Source organism: Pseudopipra pipra, chromosome W (genome assembly GCF_036250125.1).
Source record: "Pseudopipra pipra isolate bDixPip1 chromosome W, bDixPip1.hap1, whole genome shotgun sequence".
In the NCBI taxonomy this organism is placed as follows: domain Eukaryota; kingdom Metazoa; phylum Chordata; class Aves; order Passeriformes; family Pipridae; genus Pseudopipra; species Pseudopipra pipra.
The window spans coordinates 39558794-39574984 of NC_087580.1; the positions used below are offsets into that span (position 1 = coordinate 39558794).

Here is a 16191-nt window from a genome sequence, read left to right on the forward strand (position 1 = left end):
CAAGCCAGCTCGCGCTGGACAAACTTGCTCGCCGGCTCCTCAGAAAATCAACACTTTTATACAATTTTCAGATATGATTAAATGCATATTCAAGTAATTACAACATCTATCAATGCATATTAATAATAGGCGGAGTATAGGTGGAGCTCAGGCGGGGCTTGGGGCGGTGCTTCTCTTGGCTCCCCATTTCGAGGGGTGGTTCCGATCTTCATCCATAGGGCAGGGGTCTCTAACTCCTCTTCCTCAGCTTGACCCTTCTTCCTTTCCATTGTTCTTGACCCGCTCACTGAAGCTTGGAAAAGGCCCTGGCTCCAGGCCTATTTCTCCTATTCAAATGTCTACCTGATCCTGTTATATTTCTAATTTATTGCTTCTAGGCCTATTACATGTTCTTGTACTATTCTCTGAAGCTTTGGTCCAGTAAGTAGAACAGAACGAGTACAGATCGTTTTGGATGTTGGTAACTTGTTAGCAGGCCCAAATTTCTTACTTAACTCTTTTGGGCCTGGCCTCCTGTTTCAGTCCCCCCTTTTTGTTTAGAATTTACAAATTCTTTCGTCAAGTTCTAATGGATTTTGATAGGTATTCATCACAGCCCACATTATCTGCATCCTTCTAACCATGATGCTTGATTTGTACCATAGCCAAACAATTAGGACCAGCAGTAGAATCATGCTAGCTCCTAAAACCAATATTGAATGTATCAAATAGTGGAACACTTGTGATGCCGTGGGGGAGTATCCAGTAAAGATATCCAACCAGTGATGTTCTCCCACTTTTTCCACTTTGGTTAAGACAGTTTTTATATTCTCAGTGTTGTGTTCCACTTGCAGAGCATTCGTTTAGTCGTTCTGTTTACTTCCTGGACCAGTTCTTCTATATCAGGATGTTTAAGCATTGCTTTAGAAGATTAATGTTCATTCCTGTCTGCAATTTTAGCACATCGTGATACGTTGTATAATCAGCTTCAATCAATTGTCTAGTAGTCACTAGAATGATATAATCAAAGTCACAGCCTATTATTTTAGTAAAACAAAAAAATTAGTACCACTCACTACTTCATGACAAGTATCTACGGTAAAATTAACACAAAAGATTCTAACACATGCACATCCATTTCCTACATAATAGACTTGTGATTGGGTTTTAGTATGGGGAAGCATTTCAAAGGTACACACACTATCTTCAGCATCTATGCATAAATCTTCATTTCTTACGACAGCATTTTCACAGATATATCCTAATTGTCCTTTAGGAATACATGCCTCGGGACTGACTGATTGTCACTTTTTCTTGGTGTGGTCATAACTTGCCCAAACATTATGGTCTATGGGTCTGACAATTACATTTTGGTGTATGGCTCCTAATGTCAGGATAGGAAAGATGGTCTTTTCTTTAGCTGCACTGATAATGAGTACATAAGCTTCAATTTGTTCATGTTGAGGGTTGTAAGTGAAGTTCACTAACTGCCACCACGCCTGGTAATTTTTCTCAAATTGTGTAGTAGAACTGTTTCTAGCTATTATTTCTCTTACTTCTTGTGGTAATATTCCTGAGGTTCCTTCCCTTAATATTCTTGCAGCTACAGATTGTACCCACTGTTGAGTTTGGAGACATTGTATTGCAAGTGCAAACCTTTTATGGATGACACCAGCATTGTCAATAATCTTGGTGAAATCTTTTGCAGTGTGGTTAGCTACTAATGTTAACAATTTAACTGCCAATGATTGTGTTTCTGCCAAAGTGAGCAAAGATGATCTTAAAGGGACTTTGAATTTTCCTAGATCAGATGTGACAGCACTTAGTTTATTCACTAATACTTCTTGATCTATGGTGTTTAATACACTTAATCCTGTGCCAAACCATCCGGTTACATCTCTTTGAATTCAGGTACGAGGGGATCTGGCCATCATCTATGCATGCCAGCCTTTAAGGCTTTGTTGAATACAGGGCTGACAATCTTTTTGTATGTTTGATATGTTTACTTGAAGGTTTATTCGAACCCTCTTCAGTGAATATGTGGGATCTAACAACAGCTTCTGCTCATTTGAGTGTCTAATCATGTAAGGTCCAGCATCAGTTAAATTGTGGACACTCTCACAGGCTAAAGAAGGAGTTGTAAAACTGGTGGTGGTCTTAGTCAATGGGGTGGTAGGAGATTTGCTGGTTGGAAATCTCCTGGTTATATTTCCTTCCCTGAATGTCCACTGACACATCACAGAAACTGATTTATCTAGAGTGAAGGTGTGCCAACACTGATCAGCCACTAATTACATTTCACAGTAACGTCAGTTCTGGGTGACCATCTAATCTGTGCCTATTAAAACACTTGCATCGTATGGGGTACCAGGATTTTACCAATTATTCAGTACCCTTGTTCCTTGGAGGACTATAACAGATGCATTGTATTGGTTCAGTTCAGATGGATTCAGAATATCTGTATTTATAGCAAATCATAGACTAGAATTCCCATTATAGGCCTGAGACCATAATAATTTTTGGGCAAGAGTTTGATTTAACACTAATGTACTTATCAGTCCAAAGATCAGCATTGAGGAGGCTTGATAGTAGATGATTCCTCTCCCGAGGTCCATGCTTCCTCTGGAACCCTCTTGACTCGAGAGTAGTGGATCCACGTGGGTTTCTCTTTCACCCAGATCACTGTGAAGGTGGTCATCAGCACCTGCTGGGGTCCATCCCACTTCTCTCGTGGTGGATCTCCTGAAAGATTCTTAACATATACCTGATCACCAGGGTTGAATGGATGTAACTTACAATCAGGCTGCTTGGGTTGGTGTTCTAACACCACTGTAGCATTTTTCTGCAATTGTTTTCCTACAGCCATAACATGATCACACACATATTGATTACTGATTTGATCTACAGCTTCACTATTCACAGCTTGCATCATGTAGGGTCTGCCCAATAGAATTTCAAATGGACTCAGTTTCCCTCTTGATCTTGGCTTGACCCTTAGCCTGATTAAAGCAACAGGTAAAGCTTGATACCAATGAAAATTTGTTTTTTTGACATATTTTAGATTCATCTTTTCTACTTGCCCATTTGCTTGGACTCTGTAGGGCATATGCAGTTGCCAATTGATTTTTAGTGCTTTACTTATTGCTTGTACAATTCATGCACAGAAGTGTGAACCTCTATCTGAAGAGATGCTCTTAGGCATTCCAAACCATGGTATAATCTCATTCAACAAGACTTTAACCACTCCTTTTGATTCATTTTTTTCTACATGGGAAAGCTTCAGGCCATCCAGAAAATGTGTCAGTCAAAACGAAGAGATAACAGGACCCCCCCCTTTTCTTGGGAGCTCAGATAAATTAATTTGCCAAATTTCACCTGGGAAATGCCCTTTACTTATTGCCCTTTGGTGTATTTTTTGTTCCAGTATTTCAGACAAAGTTCACATTGAGATGTGACTTGCTCTATTGTGATAAATAAATTTGGTCCTGCTACTCTAGTCCTTAAATGCTAATAGAGTGAGTCTAAGCCCCAATAGTTTTATCATGTTTTACTTTTACAAATTGCCACACTAATTTTTCTAACAGTATTAACTGACCTGTTTTTAGTTAACCTCATCTATTGTCTAACATCTATTTTCATGTATCCACTTATAATCTGTTTCTTGATATTCTACCTGTTGATCTGTGTCTAGTTCTTCCAGCACTGAAGCTGCTACTGATAGTTCTTTACTTCTTGCAGCAGCTAATTCAGCTTCTGCATCAGCTTTTCTGTTTCTTATTTCCAGGACAGTGTTACCTTTCAGGTGTCCTTGGCAGTGCATAATTGCCACCTGAGAGGGGAGTTGTACAGCTTCTAATAATCATAGAGTTTCTTCAGTATATTCCACAACTTTTCCTTGAAGAGTTAAAAGTCCTCTTTTTCCAAATTGCTCCATGAGTGTGAACTATGCCAAAGGCATATTTGGTACTGTCCATTGAACACATTCTCCTTGTTTTTCAGTAACAAGCAATAGATCATTCACATATTATAAAAGTACACCCTTTCCCGGTGGTGACTGCCATTGTTCCAATTCTTTAGCTAATTAATTCCCAAAATTGTGGGAATATTTTCTAACCCTTAAGGTAACACTGTCCAAATGAGATGAGTTTTCCTTCCTGTGGTGGGATTTTCCCACTTGAAGGCAAATATCCTTTGACTTTCCTGTGTTAAGGGAAGGCAGAAAAAGGCATCTCTTAAGTCTAATACTGTGAACCAAATTACACTTTCTTTTAATATTGTTAATAAGGTATATAGGTTTGCAACAGCTGCATGTATGTTTTAGCTATTTTATTTACTGCTCTTAAATCCTGAGCCAACCTATGTGTTCCATTTGGCTTTTTGACTGGTAAAATTGGGGTGTTGCAATCTGATTCACACTCTACAAAACCTTAATTTCAAAAAGTTGTCTATTATTGGCTCAATTCCTCTTCTGTCTTCCAGCTTCAGTGCATATTGCTTCCTAACTACTGGGTTTGCTCCTGTCTGTAATTCTATTTCAATGGGAGCTGCTCTTTTTGACTCTCCTGGTGTTTCAGTAGCCCACACTCCTGGGTATACCTGATCTAAAATTTGATTGACATTTGAATTACCCTGGCTTGGCTCCACATAGCTCATTGCTAAACTCAGAGCTGCTATTAATTGTTCTTCCTTTACCTTAAGTTCAATTTTACCTTGTTTGAATTCTATTACAGCTCCCAGATTTTCTAGTAGGTCTCTGCCCAATACGAGTTTGGATAAATTTGGTAAATACCAAAACTGATGCACTCCCATTTGTTTTCCAATTTTGAACTTTAGGGGTTTCAAAAGAAAGCTTTTCTGATTGGCCAGTGGCACCCAGGACTTAAACATATTTATCACTTTTAGGTATTAATTCAAAACAGAAAATGTAGCTCCAGTATTAGAAAATCTAATTCTTCTTTTTCTTCCCCTAGCTTAATTTTTACCAGCAGGTCCCCTAGCACTGGCCTGCCGGCCCCCCCTTCACTCAGTACTCTGTAAGCAACAACAGCCTCTCCTGTGCCTGTATTTCCACCTGTTAATTCAGGGCATTCTTGCTTCCAGTGTCCCTCTTTTCTGCAATATGCACACTGGTTCTACCCAGCCTTGTCTGTCGGGGAGGCAAACCTTACATCTGTTACACAAGGCTCATACATATAACTAACAGTTGCAAAACTGACAAATCTTAATTCTAGGTCTTATCCAAAGTGATGTGCTTATAGTTAACTCTTCAGCACTACCTCTCATATGGCAACTCTTAGCATGATAATACCTTTAACTCTGTGCTCCTGGATGTTTCAGGGTAAGCAAGATATATCAGGTACACAATAACAATATTGGGCCAAATACAAACAAAACCAGACCAGACCAGACCAGAGGGGATATTCCCCTGGGAGAGCGTCCTCTCCCGTGTCCCCTGCGAGACGGCGTCCCGCCTCGACTCACGGGTATCCAGAACCAGAACAAACAAACCCAGAAACCAGATACAAATACCTTTTATCAATAGGCAGTGTTCTTGTCCAGCCCCCGCAAGAAGCCACCGAAGAAGGGAGCCCCTTCGGGTAAAAAGACTTACCCGAGGGCGCCCAAGGAGGTCCCGTCCTCCGGGGGATTCCGCAGCCGGGTGGAGAAGGTGTGCTGCTGCAGGTCGTCAAATGAATCTGAAACTGCTCAGAGACTTTTTTTATCTTTAAGCAGCAAGGTATTTGTTTATTCAACGTTGGGAGCAAGCCAGCTCGCGCTGGACAAACTTGCTCAAAGGCTTCACACAAAATCAGCATTTTATACAATCTTCAGATGTGATTAAATGCATATTCAAGTGATTACAACATCTATCTATGCATATTAATAATAGGTGGAGTATAGCTGGAGCTCAGGCGGGGTTTGGGGCGGTGCTTCTCTTGGCCCTCAATTTTGGTGGGTCTGGGGGCTTAAACTCATCTTCTTCAGCCTGACCATTCTTCTCTTCCATTGTTCTTGACCTGCTCACTGAAGCTTGGAAAAAGCCCTGGCTCCAGGCCTATTTCTCCTATTCAAATGTCTACCTGATCCTGTTATATTTCTAATTTATTGCTTCTAGGCCTAATACATGTTCTTGTACTATTCTCTGAAGCTTTGGTCCAGTAAGTAGAACAGAACGAGCACAGATCACCTTGGATGTTGGTAGCTTGTTAGCAGGCCCAAATTTCTTACGTAACTCTTTTGAGCCTGGCCTCCTGTTTCAGTGAGATCGGCCATTGCAGCGCAGGCCTGCAAAAAGGGAACAGCAGCTCTTTCCACCAGGAAAAAAAGTCTGGATCCTCTGGATTCAGGTGAAGATGATGGGGCAGCCTGGGCACTTCTTGGGCAGCAAGAACTTTCTGTGGTGGCACCTTTTGTCTGGCAGGAATCTTCATTTACATTCTATTTTCCAGGAGGTGGGACCGGCCATTGCAGAGTAGGGCAGAAAAAAGGGAACAGCAGCTCATTCCACCTGGAAAAAAAGTCTGGAAGCTTTGGCTTCAGGTGTAGTTGGGTCAGCCTGGGCACTTCTTGGGCAGGAAGAATTTTCTGTGGTGGCACTTTTTGTCTGGCAGGAATCTACATTTAGAGTAAATTTTTTAAAAGCTGGGACCGGCCATTGCAGAACAGGGCTGAGAAAAGGGAACAGCAGCTCCTTCCACCAGGAAAAAAAGTCTGGAAACTTTGGCTTCAGGTGCAGTTGTTGGAGCAGCCTGGGCACTTCAGGGGCAGCAAAGAGTTTTCTGTGGTGGCACTTTTTGTCTGGCAGGAATCTTCATGTAGAGAAAATTTTCCAGGAGGTGGGACAAGCCATTGCAGCGCAGGGCAGAAAAAAGGGAACAGCAGCTCTTTCCACCAGGAAAAAAAGTCTGGAGGCTTTGGTTTCAGGTGTAGTTGTTGGGGCAGCCTGGGCACTTCTTGGGCAGCAAAGAGTTTTCTGTGGTGGCACCTTTTGTCTAGGAGGAATCTTCATTTGGATTCAAAATTCCAGGAGGTGGGACCGGCAACTGCAGCGCAGGGCAGAAAAAAGGGAACAGCAGCTCTTTCCACCAGGAATAAAAGTCTGGAGGCTTTGGCTTTGAGGTGCAGTTGTTGGGGCAGCCTGGGCACTTCTCTGGCAGCAAGAACTTTCTGTGGTGGCACCTTTTGTTAGGCAGGAATCTTCATTAGGATTGAATTTTTCAGGAGGTGGGACCGGTCATTGCAGCACAGGGCACAGAAAAGGGAACAGCATCTCCTTCCACCAGGAAAAAATGGAGGGAAGCTTTGGCTTCAGGTGTAGTTCGTGGGGCAGCCTGAGCACTTCTTGGGCAGCAAGAACTTTCTGTGGTGGCACCTTTTGTCTGGCAGGAATCTTCAGTTGGATTCAATTTTCCAGGAGGTGGGACCAGCCATTGCAGTACAGGGCTGAAAAAAAGGGAACAGTAGCTTTCCCTAAGGAAAAAAAGTCTGGAAGCTTTGGCTTTGAGGTGCAGTTGTTGGGGCAGCCTGGGTACTTCTTGGGCAGCAAAGAGCTTTCTGTGGTAAGACATTTGTCTGTCAGGAATCTTTATCTGGAGTCTATTTTGGGTGTTACTTTGACCTATTCATGAGTGGGCTAAAAAAAAAGGAATTAGCAGCCCTTTGCCTCAGGAAAAATAGTCTGGAAGGTTTGACTTTGAGTTCATTTGGTGGGGCAGCCTGGGCACTTCTTGGGCAGCAAGAACTTGCTGTGGTGGCACCTTTTGTCTGGCAGGAATCTTCATCTGGAGTCTATTTTGGGTGTTACTTTGGCCTATACAGGAAAGGGCTAAAAAAAAGGGAATTAGCAGCTCTTTCCACCAGGAAAAAAAGTCTGGAAGCTTTGGCTTCAGGTGCAGTTGTTGGGGCAGCCTGGGCACTTCTGGGGCAGGAAGAGTTTTCTGTGGTGGCACCTTTTATTAGGCAGGAATCTTCATTTGGATTGAAGTTTTAAGGAGGTGGGACTGGCCATTGCAGTGCTAGCCTGAAAAAACGGAATACCAGCTCTTTCCATCAGGAAAAAATGTCTGGAAGCTTTGGCTTCAGGTGTAGTTGGTGGGGCAGCCTAGGCACTTCTTGGGCAGGAAGGGTTTCTGTGGTGGTACATTTTGTCTGGAAGGAATCTTTATCTGGATTCAATTTTTCAGGAGGTGGGACCGGCCATTGCAGCACAGGGGTGAAAAAAGGGAACAGCAGCTCTTTCCACCAGGAAAAAAAGGCTGGAAGCTTTGGCTTCAGGTGTAGTTGTTGGGGCAGCCTGGGCACTTGTTGGGCAGGAAGAGCTTTCTGTGGTGGCACCTTTTGTCTGGCAGGAATCTTCATTTGGAGTAAATTGTTCCAGGAGGTGGGACCGGCCATTGCAGCGCAGGGCAGAAAAAAGGGAACAGCAGCTCTTTCCACCAGGAAAAAAAGTCTGGAAGCTTTGGCTTCAGGTGCAGTTGTCGGGGCAGCCTGGGCACTTCTGGGGCAGCAAGAGCTTCCTGTGGTGGCACCTTTTGTCTGTCAGGAATCTTTATCTGGAGTCTATTTTGGATGTTACTTTGACCTATTCAGGAGTGGGCTAAAAAAAAGGGAATTAGCAGCCCTTTCCCTCAGGTGAAATAGTCGGGAAGGTTTGACTTTGAGGTTCAGTTTTTGGGGCAGCCTGGGCACCTCTTGGGCAGGAAGAGTTTTCTGTGGTGGCAACTTTTGTCTGGCAGGAATCTTTATTTGGATTCAATCTTCCAGAAGGGGGGACAGGCCATTGCAGCGAAGGGCAGAAAAAAGGGAACAGCAGCTCTTTCCACCAGGAAAAAAAGGCTGGAAGCTTTGGATTTGAGGTGCAGTTGGTTGGGCACCCTGGGCACTTCTTGGGCAGCAAGAGCTTCCTGTGGAGGCACCTTTTGTCTAGCAGGAATCTTCATTTGGATTGAAGTTTTCAGGAGGTGGGACCGGCCATTGCAGTGCAGGGCATCAAAAAGGGAACAGCAGCTCTTTCCAGCAGGAAAAAAAGTCTGGAAGCTTTGGGTTCAGGTGTAGATGTTGGAGCAGCCTGGGCACTTCTTGGGCAGCAAGAGCTTCCTGTGGTGGCACCTTTTGTCTGTCAGGAATCTTTATCTGGAGTCTATTTTGGGTGTTACTTTGACCTATTCATGAGTGGGCCAAAAAAAAAGGGAATTAGCAGCTCTTTCCACTAGGAAAAAAAGGCTGGAAGGTTTGACTTTGAGGTTCAGTTGTTGGGGCAGCCTGGGCACATCTTGGGAGGAAGAGCTTTCTGTGGTGGCACCTTTTGTTTGGAAGGAATCTTCATTTGGACTGAAGTTTTCAGGAGGTGGGACCGGCCATTACAGCGCAGGGCAGAAAAAAGGGAACAGCAGCTCTTTCCACCAGGAAAAAAAGGCTGGAAGCTTTGAGGTGCAGTTGTTGGGGCAGCCTGGGCACTTCTCTGGCAGCAAGAACTTTCTGTGGTGGCACCTTTTGTTAGGCAGGAATCTTCATTAGGATTGAATTTTTCAGGAGGTGGGACCGGTCATTGCAGCACAGGGCACAGAAAAGGGAACAGCATCTCCTTCCACCAGGAAAAAATGGAGGGAAGCTTTGGCTTCAGGTGTAGTTCGTGGGGCAGCCTGAGCACTTCTTGGGCAGCAAGAACTTTCTGTGGTGGCACCTTTTGTCTGGCAGGAATCTTCAGTTGGATTCAATTTTCCAGGAGGTGGGACCAGCCATTGCAGTACAGGGCTGAAAAAAAGGGAACAGTAGCTTTCCCTAAGGAAAAAAAGTCTGGAAGCTTTGGCTTTGAGGTGCAGTTGTTGGGGCAGCCTGGGTACTTCTTGGGCAGCAAAGAGCTTTCTGTGGTAAGACATTTGTCTGTCAGGAATCTTTATCTGGAGTCTATTTTGGGTGTTACTTTGACCTATTCATGAGTGGGCTAAAAAAAAAGGAATTAGCAGCCCTTTCCCTCAGGAAAAATAGTCTGGAAGGTTTGACTTTGAGTTCATTTGGTGGGGCAGCCTGGGCACTTCTTGGGCAGCAAGAACTTGCTGTGGTGGTACATTTTGTCTGGCAGGAATCTTTATCTGGATTCAATTTTTCAGGAGGTGGGACCGGCCATTGCAGCGCAGGGGTGAAAAAAGGAAACAGCAGCTCTTTCCACCAGGAAAAAAAGGCTGGAAGCTTTGGCTTCAGGTGTAGTTGTTGGGGCAGCCTGGGCACTTCTTGGGCAAGAAGAGCTTTCTGTGGTGGCACCTTTTGTCCGGCAGGAATCTTCAGCTGGAGAAAATTTTTCAGGGGGTTGGACACGCCATTGTAGCACAGTGCTGAAAAAACGGAACAGCAGCTCTTTCCACCAGGAAAAAAGGCTGGAAGCTTTGGCTTTGAGGTGCAGTTGGTGGGTCAGCCTAGGTTCTTCTTGGGCAGCAACAGCTTCCTGTGGTGGCAACTTTTGTCTGGCAGGAATCTTTATCTGGAGTCTATTTTGGGTGTTACTTTGACCTATTCATGAGTGGGCTAAAAAAAAGGGAATTTGCAGGCCTTTCCCTCAGGAAAAATAGTCTAGAAGGTTTGACTTTGAGGTTCAGTTGTTGGGGCAGCCTGGGCACATCTTGGGCAGGAAGACCTTTCTGTGGTGGCACCTTTTGTTTGGAAGGAATCTTCATTTGGATTGAAGTTTTCGGGAGGTGGGACCGGCCATTGCAGCGCAGGGCAGAAAAAAGGGAATACCAGCCAGCTCTTTCCATTAGGAAAAAATGGATGGAAGCTTTGGCTTCAGGTGGAGTTGTTGGGGCTGCCTGGGCACTTCTGGGGCAGCAAGAGCTTTCTGTGGTGGCACCTTTTGTCTGGCAGGAATCTTCAGTTGAATTCAATATTTAAAAGGTGGGACCGGCCATTTCAGAGCAGGGCTAAAAAAAGGGAACAGCAGCTCTTTCCACCAGGAAAAAAATCTGGAACCTTTAATTCAGGTGTAGTTGTTGGGGCAGTGTGGGCACTTCTTGGGCAGGAAGTGTTTTCTTTGGTGGCTCCTTTTGTCTGGCACGAATCTTCAGTTGGATTCAATTTTCCAGGAGGTGAGACAGGCTGTTGTAGCGTACGGCTGAAAAAAGGCAACAGCAGCTCTTTCCACCAGGAAAATAAGTCTGGAAGCTTTGGCTTTGAGGTGCAGATGTTGGCGCAGCCTAGGCACTTCTTAGGCAGTTAGATTTTTTTGTGGTTGCACCTTTTGTCTGGCAGCAATCTTCAGCTGGATTCAATTTTTCAAAAGGTGGGACCGTCCATTGCAGCACAGGGCTGAAAAAAGGGAATCAGCAGCCCTTTCCCCCAGGAAAGAAAGTCTGGATCCTTTGGCTTCAGGTCCAGTCGTTGTGGCAGCCTGGGCACTTCTTGGGCAGCAAGAACTTTCTGTGGTGGCACCTTTTGTCTCGGAGGTGTTTGTTCCCTGTTAGCAAGTCCCTTATGGCGTCAATCACAGAACACTGGGACTGCTCACAGGGCATGATGAAGGAATACAGCAGCAGTGCGGAAAGAGGAGGTAGAAAAATACATTCCTGTATCTAATATACTTCCTCAATTAGAGAAATCGCTAATCTTGTCACATGATTTGTTCTGGACCCTTCTAAGGATGTACTTTTGCCCAGACCCTTTGCTCCAGATGTTCCAGCTACACCAAATGAAACCAGAGAGAATCTCAGTGAAGTCAAAAATCAGCTCTTATGGCACTTGGCACTCTATGGGGTTTAGCACTGGAGCTCAATCTCTCTGGGATGGCTGGTCCAGAACAGTTCATTTAATCAATGATGCTCTTGCTGAACTTCCCTGGGCATGTTGCAATTGGCTACTGAGGCTGAAAGGTTTCCTGTAAGGATTTTTATCTTTTGAAACTACAGGCTGAATTTGAGGGATAAACTCCAGTATTCTGAAAGTGGAAAGTTGATAAAACAGAAAAGACTGTTTCTTCTACAACAGATTTGAAATAGTCCACTTGTAAAAATCACAAAGCTTGAAGCCTACTCAGCAGAGCTCATTCCTCATCTGCACTGATCATCAGCAACTGGCCTCTCTCCTATTTCAGGGTCTCATCTGTGTACACTGGATTAAGGCCTCCTAACTTCTTAAGAAAAGTAGTGTTATAAGCTCACAGTTCTGGCAAGATTTCCTTAGCAGATGGGTTGAAAAGCAAAACTTTGTTGCCATGACCAACGAATGCAGAGCCCAAGGTTGTTTGTGGTGCTAGCTTTGCTCCACTCTCTAATAACTTCTGTCCAGATCAGTGCTGGCAACAAGAATTCCAGGTTAACGCTTGTTTCATTTTTCAGGTTTTGCATTTCAAGAATGGGGAGTTGGTATTGGAAACTCTGCCATGGCTGTCAGTAACAGCCTCGGAAAACAGTTTGTCTTATTTCTGAGGGAGAAGTTTCCAACCCAGCTTTGGAGTATGCAAATAGTTGAATGACTTGTTGTACAATTGGAAATAAAAATCAATACATTTGCTCTGATTAATGTCTTAACTTACATTTGGCTAAAGAGTTCTTTTCTTGATACCTTCTTTAAAAAATAGGACCCATAAGCAGAAAGGTGATCTCCTAAAGTGTTGTAACCTTTTAAGTCCACTTGTTGCCACACAACAATAGCATGCCAATATCACATCCAAAGATACAGAATCTTACAGAGATACACACATATCTATGTATGTATATCTATCTACCTATACATATCTATACAAATACACACAAGAAAGTTTGGGGTTCCTGATGAGAGTTCTACACGGGTAATGAACAGAGGACTGGTTTGATGTGTCATACAACTGCGGAGAACATGAACGTATGTTCTGAGCTTTGATTTACTGTCCTGGTTTGTAACTGCCTGCCTTCCCTTTGGGGGGAACACAGGCCTCTATTTTGCACGGTCTGTTTTGTTTTACTTGGCAGTGTAGACTAGGGGTAGAAGAGTTTTTGGAGCCAAACAGCTCGATGCAGATTCAGTTCCTTTAGTGGTGCCTAAAACTCAGGAGCTGGACTCCACGGTGCCGGTGGGACCCTCCCGACTCAGCACGTTCCATGATTCCATCAAGTCCAACTGTCAGCCCAGCACTGCCCCAGCAACCCCCAAACCACTAAAGCCTGTCAGCCATGGCCAGATGCAGGAGCCTCTGAAACACCTGCCGGGGTGCTGGCTCCGCCCGGGCAACCCACTGCAGTGCCCGAGCCCCCCCGAAAAACACAGGGAGAAACCTTTCTCCAGGAGCTGACCTGAAGCTCCCCTGCCTCAGCCTCGGGCCACGTCCCCCGCTCCTCCCAGCGCAGGCTCCTTTCCAGCAGCCCCCTCGGCAGAAGGCGGCTCAGGGCTCCCCTCTGCCCCCCCGGCCGGCTCCGCTCCGGCCCCGCTCCCGCCACGGCCCCGCTCGGCTCTGCACGGGGAAGGAACGCGCCCAGCCCCGGACAGACACCCCCGGGGGCCGCGCACCGGGGGTCCCTCCCCGGGGGTCACTCACCGGGGGTCCCTCCTCGGCGGTGACTTACCGGGGGTCCCTGCCCGGGGCTCACTTGCCAGGGGTTGTTCACCGCGGGTCATTCACCGGGGGTCCCTCCCTGGGGTTCCCTCCGCAGGGGTCTCTTACCTGGGCTTGTTCACCGCGGGTCGCTCGCCGGGTGTCACTTACTGGGGGTCGTTCGCCGGGGGGCCGCGCACGGGGGGTCCCTCCCCCGGGGCCGCGCACCGGGGACCACTCGCCGGGGGTCTTGGGGCCGCTGCCCGGGGGTCGCTGCCCGGGGGTCGCTGCCCGGGGGTCGCTGCCCGGGGGTCGCTGCCCGGGGGTCGCTCAGCGGCAGCGCCCCCGCTCCCGGCCCCGCCCGCTCCCACCCAAACCCCACCAACCGCCCCTCTCGGCCCCGCCCCCGCCCCGCCCAATCCCCGCCTCGCCCCGCCCACTCCGCCGCCTCCCATTGGCTGCGCACGTTCGGCCCTGGAGCGAGGAGCGCGCGGGGAGCGTTGCCTGGAAACCGCCGAGGGAATCCCGGGAATCCTCGGGGCGCCGGCGCTGCCCCCCCACTCCTGGAGCGAGCGGCCGTGCCCGCCCGGGAGCGGGCACTCAGCGCCTGGCTGCGGCCGCCACAACGGGCAGGGAAGCAGGCGCGCGGAAGGCGGGCTTCGGGCCCCGGGCAGCGAGGAGCCCTTAACTTATATTTGGCTAAAGAGTTCTTTTCTTGTTACCTTCTTTAAAAAATAGAACCCACAAGCAGAAAGGTGATCTCCTAAAGTGTTGCAACCTTTTAAGTCCACTTGTTGCCACACAACAATAGCATGCCAATATCACACCCAAAGATACAGAATCTTACAGAGATACACAGAAATATATACCTATACATATCTATGTATGTATATCTATCTACCTATACATATCTATACATATCTATACAAATACACACAAGAAAGTTTGGGGTTCCTGATGAGAGTTCTACACGGGTAATGAACAGAGAGGACTGGTTAGATGTGTCATACAACTGTGGGGACCATGAATGTAAACTCTGAGCTTTGATTTATTGTCCTGGTTTGTAACTGCCTGCCTTCCCTTTGGGGGGAACACAGGCCTCTATTTTGCACGGTCTGTTTTGTTTTACTTGGCAGTGTAGACTAGGGGCAGAGGAGTTTTTGGAGCCAAACAGCTCGATGCAGATTCAGTTCCTTTAGTGGTGCCTAAAACTCAGGAGCTGGACTCCACGGTGCCGGTGGGACCCTCCCAACTCAGCACGTTCCATGATTCCATCAAGTCCAACTGTCAGCCCAGCACTGCCCCAGCAACCCCCAAACCACTAAAGCGTGTCAGCCATGGCCAGATGCAGGCGCCTCTGAAACACCTGCCGGGGTGCTGGCTCCGCCCGGGCAACCCATTGCAGTGCCCGAGCCCCCCCCGAAAAACACAGGGAGAAACCTTTCTCCAGGAGCTGACCTGAAGCTCCCCTGCCTCAGCCTCGGGCCACGTCCCCCGCTCCTCCCAGCGCAGGCTCCTTTCCAGCAGCCCCCTCGGCAGAAGGCGGCTCAGGGCTCCCCTCTGCCCCCCCGGCCGGCTCCGCTCCGGCCCCGCTCCCGCCACGGCCCCGCTCGGCTCTGCACGGGGAAGGAACGCGCCCAGCCCCGGACAGACACCCCCGGGGGCCGTGCACCGGGGGACTGTCCCCGGGGCTCACTCACCGGGGGTCCCTCCTCGGGGGTGACTTACCGGGGCTCCCTCTCCGGGGGTCACTTGCCAGGGGTTGTTCACCGCGGGTCATTCACCGGGGGTCCCTCCCCAGGGGTCACTTACCGGGGCTTGTTCACCGTGGGTCGCTCACTGGGTGTCACTTACTGGGGGTCGCTCACCGGGGGTCGCTCACCAGAGGCCACTCGCCGGGGGGCCGCGCACGGGGGGTCCCTCCCCCGGGGCCGCGCACCGGGGACCACTCGCCGGGGGTCTCTCCCCCGGGGGTCGCTGCCCGGGGGTCGCTGCCCGGGGGTCGCTGCCCGGGGGTCGCTGCCCGGGGGTCGCTGCCCGGGGGTCGCTCAGCAGCAGCGCTCCCGCTCCCGGCCCCGCCCGCTCCCACCCAAACCCCACCAACCGCCCCTCTCGGCCCCGCCCCCGCCCCGCCCAATCCCCGCCTCGCCCCGCCCACTCCGCCGCCTCCCATTGGCTGCGCACGTTCGGCCCTGGAGCGAGGAGCGCGCGGGGAGCGTTGCCTGGAAACCGGCGAGGGAATCCCGGGAATCCTCGGGGCGCCGGCGCTGCCCCCCCACTCCTGGAGCGAGCGGCCGTGCCCGCCCGGGAGCGGGCACTCAGCGCCTGGCTGCGGCCGCCACAACGGGCAGGGAAGCAGGCGCGCGGAAGGCGGGCTTCAGGCCCCGGGCAGCGAGGAGCCCTGAAAAGAACAAAAGTGTTGAAAGAGAGGGAACTCATCGCACCATCACAGAACGTGCTGAGGTGGAAGGGACCCACGAGGAGCGTCGAGTCCAAGCCTTTGCCCGGCACAGCACCGACCCCAAGAGTCATACCGTGTGCCTGAACTCTGCCAGCCTTGGTGCTGTGACCACTGCCCTGGGGAGCCTGGTCCAGTGCCCAACCACCCTCGGAGGGAAGAACCTTTCCCAAATATCCACCCTCACCCCACGTGAAAAAAACCTATTTGCAACCAAAATAAAAAAGTTTCTATTTTCTTCCTTCCCCTTCTCCTTATT

General features: G+C 48.3%; 1 long non-coding RNA gene across 1 annotated transcript in view; it reads left to right on the forward strand.

Moving 5' to 3' along the window:
• Positions 1 to 16191, forward strand: part of LOC135405704 (uncharacterized) — a 614579-nt gene that overhangs the window by 180218 nt on the left and 418170 nt on the right. The window contains exon 2 of the long non-coding RNA XR_010425963.1: positions 6307 to 6326. This is a non-coding gene — a long non-coding RNA (uncharacterized LOC135405704). The remainder of the gene's footprint in view (positions 1 to 6306; positions 6327 to 16191) is intronic.